A 7446-nucleotide genomic window follows, 5' to 3' on the forward strand; every position below is an offset into this window, starting at 1 on the left:
CTTCCTTCCTTCCTTCCTTCCTTCCTTCCTTCCTTCCTTCCTTCCTTTCTTCTCTCCCCCCAAAACGTGGACATCTTCTGTGTGCCTTCTGTGGACAATACTGAAATTTTACCACAATTAATTAAGCCTATGCTGTGTTGCTTTAAATCTGCTCTCTGTATAGATAAGGGATAAATCTGAGCCATTCATTTGGTTCTCAGATATAGAACAAAATATGCCTCTCTGTTTTCCTAAGGGTTCATCATTAGTATCCTGTGGTGTCTGTCGCTGTGGCATCCTTTAGTTTAGTTTCCTATTCTACATTGAGATTCTGGGACCACAGCCCATTTCTAGGTCAAAGCTGTAAAGAAACACAAATGTAAGCAGCACCTATTTAAGTTCCTGATTCCTTCTATAGTCTGCCACTTTACTCTTCCAAACCCTTAAATCTGGATGTTGTCCAGGGTCTGTGATTGAGATGTGAGGACTTGTTTGGGGAGGAGTGACATCATCATACTGTAAATGGAACAACACTTTTTTTTAAATAATTTTTATTTTTTTTATATTAGGAATGACACTTTTATTCTATCATATTTTCCCTTTCACTCCCATCACTTTAGAACCAGAGCAGGGGTTCAGAGATCAGGTCACAGTTTTTCTGTCCTGATTCTTCATAACTATATGTAATCAAGACAGATGAAAGAACATGACAGACAAGAAAAAGTAGGGAGGCAGGGTTTGTGGTGGGGAAGAAAAGACACCTACCAGAGTCCAGAGATATCAGCAATCCCTGGAGCTAGAGTTTCAGGCTATTGTGAGTTACAGGACTTGGATGCTAGGGACCCAACTTTGGAACTCTGCAAAAACATTACTTGTTCTTACCATTGAGACACCTTTCTAGTCCCCATAAAATGGTTCCTTTTGTCATCTAAGCACTGCTTTTTGCTTGCTTCATCAACCTCCCTCTCAGGCTCCAATTGTAGAATAGCATCTCTCCATATTATTAGACATGGCGTTATTTAATTTTGATGACTTAGGGAGCTAGACACCCCTCAAAATGATATTCATTCATGCAATGTATTTCCAGATCTCATAAACACTTGAGACTTATTCCCTAGGCAGTTTTCCTATTATCAAAATGTACACTCCCGGTCTTTACTCATACAAACCTTGAATAGATAGATGCTCTCTGAAATGAACTGAGTCCTTGGGAAAGTATTAGTGTGATCGAGTGAATTGGTGAACGAACCATGCCTGCTTAGAATTGTACAGAGCTTAGATCTATTAGCTCCTTTGTTTGTACTTTAACATGGGCATTGTAATGACTCAGAACTCACTAGGAGCTTGTTTTCTGTGTCTGATGATCAATGGTTTGCCTTCACTTACAAGATTTTTTTTTCCTTTTTTTTTTTTTGTCCCTTTTCACATAAGAAGCGATAAAGACTAATAGACAAACATGTCAAAATCAAGAAGTTTTGTATAGCCTTAAAATAATTACTCTTTTGTGGAGTTCATTTCGAGGGGGGGGGCTTTGTCAGTTGTATTTTATTGAAAATATTATGAATTTTTAATATTATTAACTTAATACTGTATTTATGTTTGTGCCTGTAACAATGATTAGTTCCCAAATGGCTTGCTCTTTCTTCCTTCTTTTATTCTTTCTTTCTCTGACTCATTTAGTGTTCACTTGCTAAACATTTATTTATAATCTAAAAAATGGCTAAGAGTGTTCTAGGACCTGGGTCTAAAACAACAAAGAAAATTAAAAAAATCATTGCTACGCATGTGAGTGGGAGAAGCACACAATAAATGATCTACATGCAATAATAATAAAAAAAGTAAAATATATAATGTTTCGGTGGTCATAAGGAATATAAAATCAGAAAGGAAAACTTGATCGCACCATTTTAAATAAGATAATTAAAGAAGAATTTATATTCTTAGCATATAAGCTTAGAGCAAAAGAGTTAAAAATATAAGAAATCCATTGTAGGGGTGTTGGATAAAAATGCATCCCAGAGTACAGTAAAGGCACTGGCAGTTTACCGTCTGTCTTATATAACAAATGACTTGAAGAAGTGGCTCCAAAAGGGGCTTTGAGTAGAGGGTTTCAGCAGAAATCTTACTGGGAGTAGCACAGAGCAGGGAAGGAAGCTAGAGGACAGGGAGGGAGAGAGAATTCTAAACCACAAAAAGCATCTATTCTGGGTAAGGCGTGAAGGTGGTTTGAGCAGAGGAAATAAATGGTCTAACCCTTATTTAGCAGGATTGCTTGGGACATGAGAAACTGTAGGAAACTGAGATCAGACAGTAAAGTGGGTGAGGCTGTTGAAATAATCGTAACAAGACATCTTGAAAACTACTATTTCTAACAGGAACTCAATGACTGGCTCTTTGGCCTCCCCACCCCCCAAGGGAGGAGCAGTCCTGTTAGGCCACAGAGGAGAGCTTTGCAGCCAGGGCTGAAGATACTTGATAAAACAGGATCAGATGAATGGGGAGGAGGTCCCCCCTATCAGTGGACTTGGCAAGGGGCACGGTAGAGATGAGGGAGGGAGGGAGGGATCGGGACACGGCTGGGATACAGAGTTAATAAAATGTAACTGATAAGAAAAAAATAAAATTAAAAAAAAAAAGAAAACTTGAGTCAAGGCGATGACAGGGAAAACAGGAATAGTGCTTACAACAGTGGTACCTTTTGAAAGGAAGGATGAAAGGACTTGATGAAGAGATTATGAGATAATAGAAGAACTCAAAGATGGTTCTAAACTTGGGGTCAGTGCAGCAGCAGTGGCAGCAGCAGCAGCAGCAGCAAGAATGTAGTTGCCATTAATGAACACAGGGAAGGCTGTGGGAGAATCACACTGGGGAGAAAATAATGAGAACATAGCTTTTACATGTAAAGTGTGAAATGGCCTACAAATACCCATGTAGAAGTTATGAGTCAGAAGCTGGGTACAAAAATATAGAATTTAAATTAATGACTAGGCTAAAGATGTAAACTGGGTAGCTGTCATTTAATGCTGTGAGTATCATTATGTTTTGTAGTGGTTTGAATGAGAATGACCTGTATAGATTCGTGTATTTGAATACTTTGTTCCAAGTTGGGGGAACTGTTTAGGAAAGCTTAGAAGGCATAACTTTGTTGGAGGAGGTTTGTCTCTGGAAGCTTTGAGGATTCAAAAGGCCCACAACTTTGAGTTAACTCTCTGTCTGCCTTGTGCTGTTGTCCAACATTTAAGCTCTCAGATACTGCTCCAGTGGCATGCCTGCATGCTGCCATGATCTTAATACTCATGGATCATGATAATCATGGACCTAACCCTCGAGAACCATGAGCCCAAATAAATGTTTACTTTTATAAGTTGCCTTGGTCATGGTATCTCTTCACCTCAATAGAAATGTAACTAACACATGTATCCTACTGTCCTCAGAATGCTCTAAAATAGGTACATAAGATGAGGAACATCAATGAGAGATACTCTAAACATCAATGTGTGGTCTCTTGGTTGTGAGAAGCAAAGGAAGACATGGTCATTTCCTAGATCCCAAAGGTAGAAAAGACTTCAGGCATTGACAATCAATGTACTAGTGATTCTGTCATATCAAATAATGCAAGAAGCTGCAATGTGGAAGCCATTGGAAGTCATGGTAATATGAAGTCAGTCTAATCAGAGTAGAGGGTCCAAAAGACTGTTTGCAAACTCTCTCAGAGATAACTAATGGAAGGAGACTCTAGATACCAAATTTAGATAACACTTTTTAGAGATTTTCTCTAAAAGTGAAGAACAATACAGAGTAGCTAGAGATATATGGATACTCAAGACAATTCTTATTCTTTAATAAAATAGGACAAGGCACAGTATGTCTGTGTGTTCCTTAGAACACCAATAACTGAGCAATATAGTTCAGGAGAGATGGGGATGTTTACTGAGCATAAAAGTAAGAATGATTAGAGGGTTTTGAATCAAGATAAAGAGGTGGATGTTGTATTCAGAGGAATGAGAAGTGAGGCAGAACATTTTGGCAAAGAATACTGGATTTCTTTTCAATGAACAAAAAGTCTTAGTAAAAAGAAAAAAATGTAAATATAAAGTATTTTGGCATATCATGCAAAGGCATAATAAACATTATTGATCTTATTGAAAAATGAAAACCTAGAAGGAAATCAGGTATTTCACCTGACAACGTGAGGGAACTAGAACCAAGAACTTTTCAGCTAGAGGCTGGAAGAATTAGCAGCACCACATCTGGTTTTCATCTCTTAATGTTATGCTTTGAGCTCACTACTTTTTATTTGTTGGTCATTACAGAAGTTGCTGTTCCAACAGGCAAACATATTGTGACTATTAGATGTTTTTTTTTTAACTGTATGGATGCATGTAAGTATGTGCCATGACTACTGGAGCCTGTGAAGGCCAGAAGAGGGTGATGGATCCCCTATTAGGATACATCCTTGGTCCTGGTATATCTCAGTACTTACACTTCATTTTGACCTTCCTCTATGTGTCCATGCCATGCCACAAAGAAGAATTGTCATCCTAGTGCCTATTTACTTTCCTTTTCCCGATTCTCTTATTTTGATATAAGGCTAGGTTTTATAATGCAACATAAATCTCCAGTCATTGATAAATCTTTAAATCAGAAAATAGTTTTTGAATGTTTTCTATATGTTGGGCATTGTGGTACATTCATAGTAAATACAGTGAGTAAAATAGATGTCTTTTTTCCTTACTTAATACTGCTTGTATGCTTGCATTTCTTTTAAAATTATGATTACTTTAATGTTTCAATCAGTTTTTTTAATCTAAAAATTGAAAATATGTATAGGTATTATGCAGGCATTAATAGAGAATGCAAGGAACCAAAAATCTTACAATCATATTTCTTTCTTTTTTTTTATTCTTTGTGGGTTTCACATCTTGCACCTCAATTTCATTTAATTCCCTGTCCCTCCATATCTGCCCTCTGCCCTTGCAAAGAAGACAAAACAAACAGACAGACAAAAAAACCAACTGAGGTGTGTCATGGTATACTTTTTTTCCAAACAGCTTTTCTTGCAAATGTTCATTGAAGTGAGTCATTGGTCTAGTTTTAGGCTTTAGGCTTCTGCTACACTAACAATAATGGATCCTTACTGGACTCTTCTTAGATATTTTGTTGTTGCTCTGTGTCGTGGAGATTTTTCAGCTTTGGTTCTGGGGGATCATCTCCTTCATATGCTCCAGTAGTTTGTAGAAGGGGTAGATGTTGGGGTGAGCCAACTTAAAGCCCTAGATCTGGGCCTGGGTGATTGCCCAGACTGGTTGGTCAATGTGACACCCAGGTGAGGTGCAGGGCCTCCTATTCAGTGCTACAGCAGGTGAGGGGTAGGGACAACTCTCCTGCTCTCATGCCCTCAGGGCTGGCTCTCCCATGCTTTACAGATGAGGGGTAGGGACAGCTCTGCACAGCCCTCAGACATTAACATGGCCTCAGGCAGCAGCCCAGACCAGGAACATGGGCATGGCCTTTGGGGTAACATGGGCCATGGGGAGACATGTGGAGACCCCCAGTGCTACATGGCCATGGACCCAGACATGGCCATTCCTCCAGAGCAGAATGAGCCAGGACCTTACCATGGTCTCAGGTGGCATCATAGGCTACTCACATCAAGCTGCTTGTCACTAACTACCTTTGATTTTCTAGATCCGCCTGTCTTTATTGTGGACACACCATTTTGCTTCTCTTTCTCTTTCTTCTCTCTACCACTTACTTCCTCATCTTAGTGGTGCCTAGGGGCTTCTAGGTGTGTTCAGCATGGTGCCAGGTGGGGCTCAACTCTGTTCTGCTCCCACAATCACATCTCTATAAAGCACCAATCAAATGGGAATTAAAGAAAAGGTGAAGGTAGCCAAACATGTGATGTAAAGCTATTATATTACTTCTCAGGAGTTCCTAAAAGGGGAAGGTATAAGTACCCACGCTATTTCACACAACCTGAAACTGTGTTTCAGGGGATTGCTTGCGTTTAACTCCCACCTTTACCCAGGGGTTCTCCCAATCCTCAAAAAAGCTGCTATTGTGGTTTGGAGGTGTTGCTTTCCACATTTGTGGAAAAAAAAAACACAACCTTTTTTTCTTTCACTCTTTAAGAAGAGAAGTTTTATGTCTGCTGACAACAGTAAAAAAAAATTCAGTTCATCTGAATTAGGAGAAAAGCTGTAAAAGACGGGGAATGGTTTGGGAAGAAGAGGAGGATGGTAGGAATGAAGGGAGGAGAAGTAGAGGGAAGGGAAGAGGAGAGAGAGGAGAGGAGGAAGTGAACAAGAGGGGAGTGTAGGTGAATATGGTCAAAGGACAGCACATACATCTACGACAATGTGATAATTGTACTTAATAACCTATAATAACCTAATTCCAAGTGTTTCCATTTTTCTTTTCCCTATCTGGAGTCATTGTTAGAACCATTGTGGGTCTGTGATGATGACTTCTTGGAAACAGTAGGTAGCATTAATAGCTTTTAAAAATTTCAACATTGTTGGTTTAAACTGCGTGGTTAAAATGAACAAACTGACTTGAAATTGATGGCCTGTACAAGTGTGTGTGTGTGTGTGTGTGTGTGTGTGTGTGTGTGTGTGTGTGTGCCTCTCTTTGCTCTCTTTGCATATGTTTGAATGTGTGTTCACATGGAGGCCATAGGTTGACGTTGGGCATCTTCCTCTGTCACTGTCCACTCTGTGTTTTCAGACATGGTCTCTCTCTGAACCTGATGCTCACCGGTTTGACTAGGTTGGTGGCCAGGGACCTCCATGATCATCCTGTTCCTCCTTCCTCAGTGCTAGGGAGATCGGGCTCTTCCTATGGCTGACTCTTTACATATGTGCTAGGAATCCAAACTCAAGTCCAGCCCTTTACCAAATAATCCACCTCTGAAGTGGGTATAAATATAAACAAAATTTGATATTTGTAGCATCCTTACACAATACAGAAAGATCTTGGAGTCATGCTTCTGGAAAGTCAGAGTAAAAGCAGGGAGGAGCACACACGGAGACAGAGCAAACTAACTTGCTACCCAAACTGAACAGCTGTAGCCATATATAATTTTTAAAGAGCAGATTAATGAGGGGAAAATGTCTTAAATATTTCACTTTTAAGACACAACACTAAAACTTCAGCACCACTTGGGTAAATAATAATTTAATTTTTAAAAGTCCCCCAAACATAGTACTGTGCAATTACACTTTTAATAAGTAACTACAAACTTTAATTAACTGAGCTGTGAAATGCAAACTGAGCTAAGCTATATAAGCATTGTGTGCTAAATGTAACTAGCCATGTTAATTCTAGAAATCAAGTCAGTACTTACAAGATTCATTGAATATTGTCTTTTAATACATTTTGTTAACCGTTCATGTGAAACTAACTCACATAAAGTGTGGACTGACTTCCAAATGATGGGCTACATTTCTAATTGAATAAAGAGGA

The sequence above is a fragment of the Psammomys obesus genome, unplaced genomic scaffold, assembly GCF_907164565.1.
Source record: "Psammomys obesus unplaced genomic scaffold, mPsaObe1.curated_primary_1811, whole genome shotgun sequence".
NCBI lineage: Eukaryota > Metazoa > Chordata > Mammalia > Rodentia > Muridae > Psammomys > Psammomys obesus.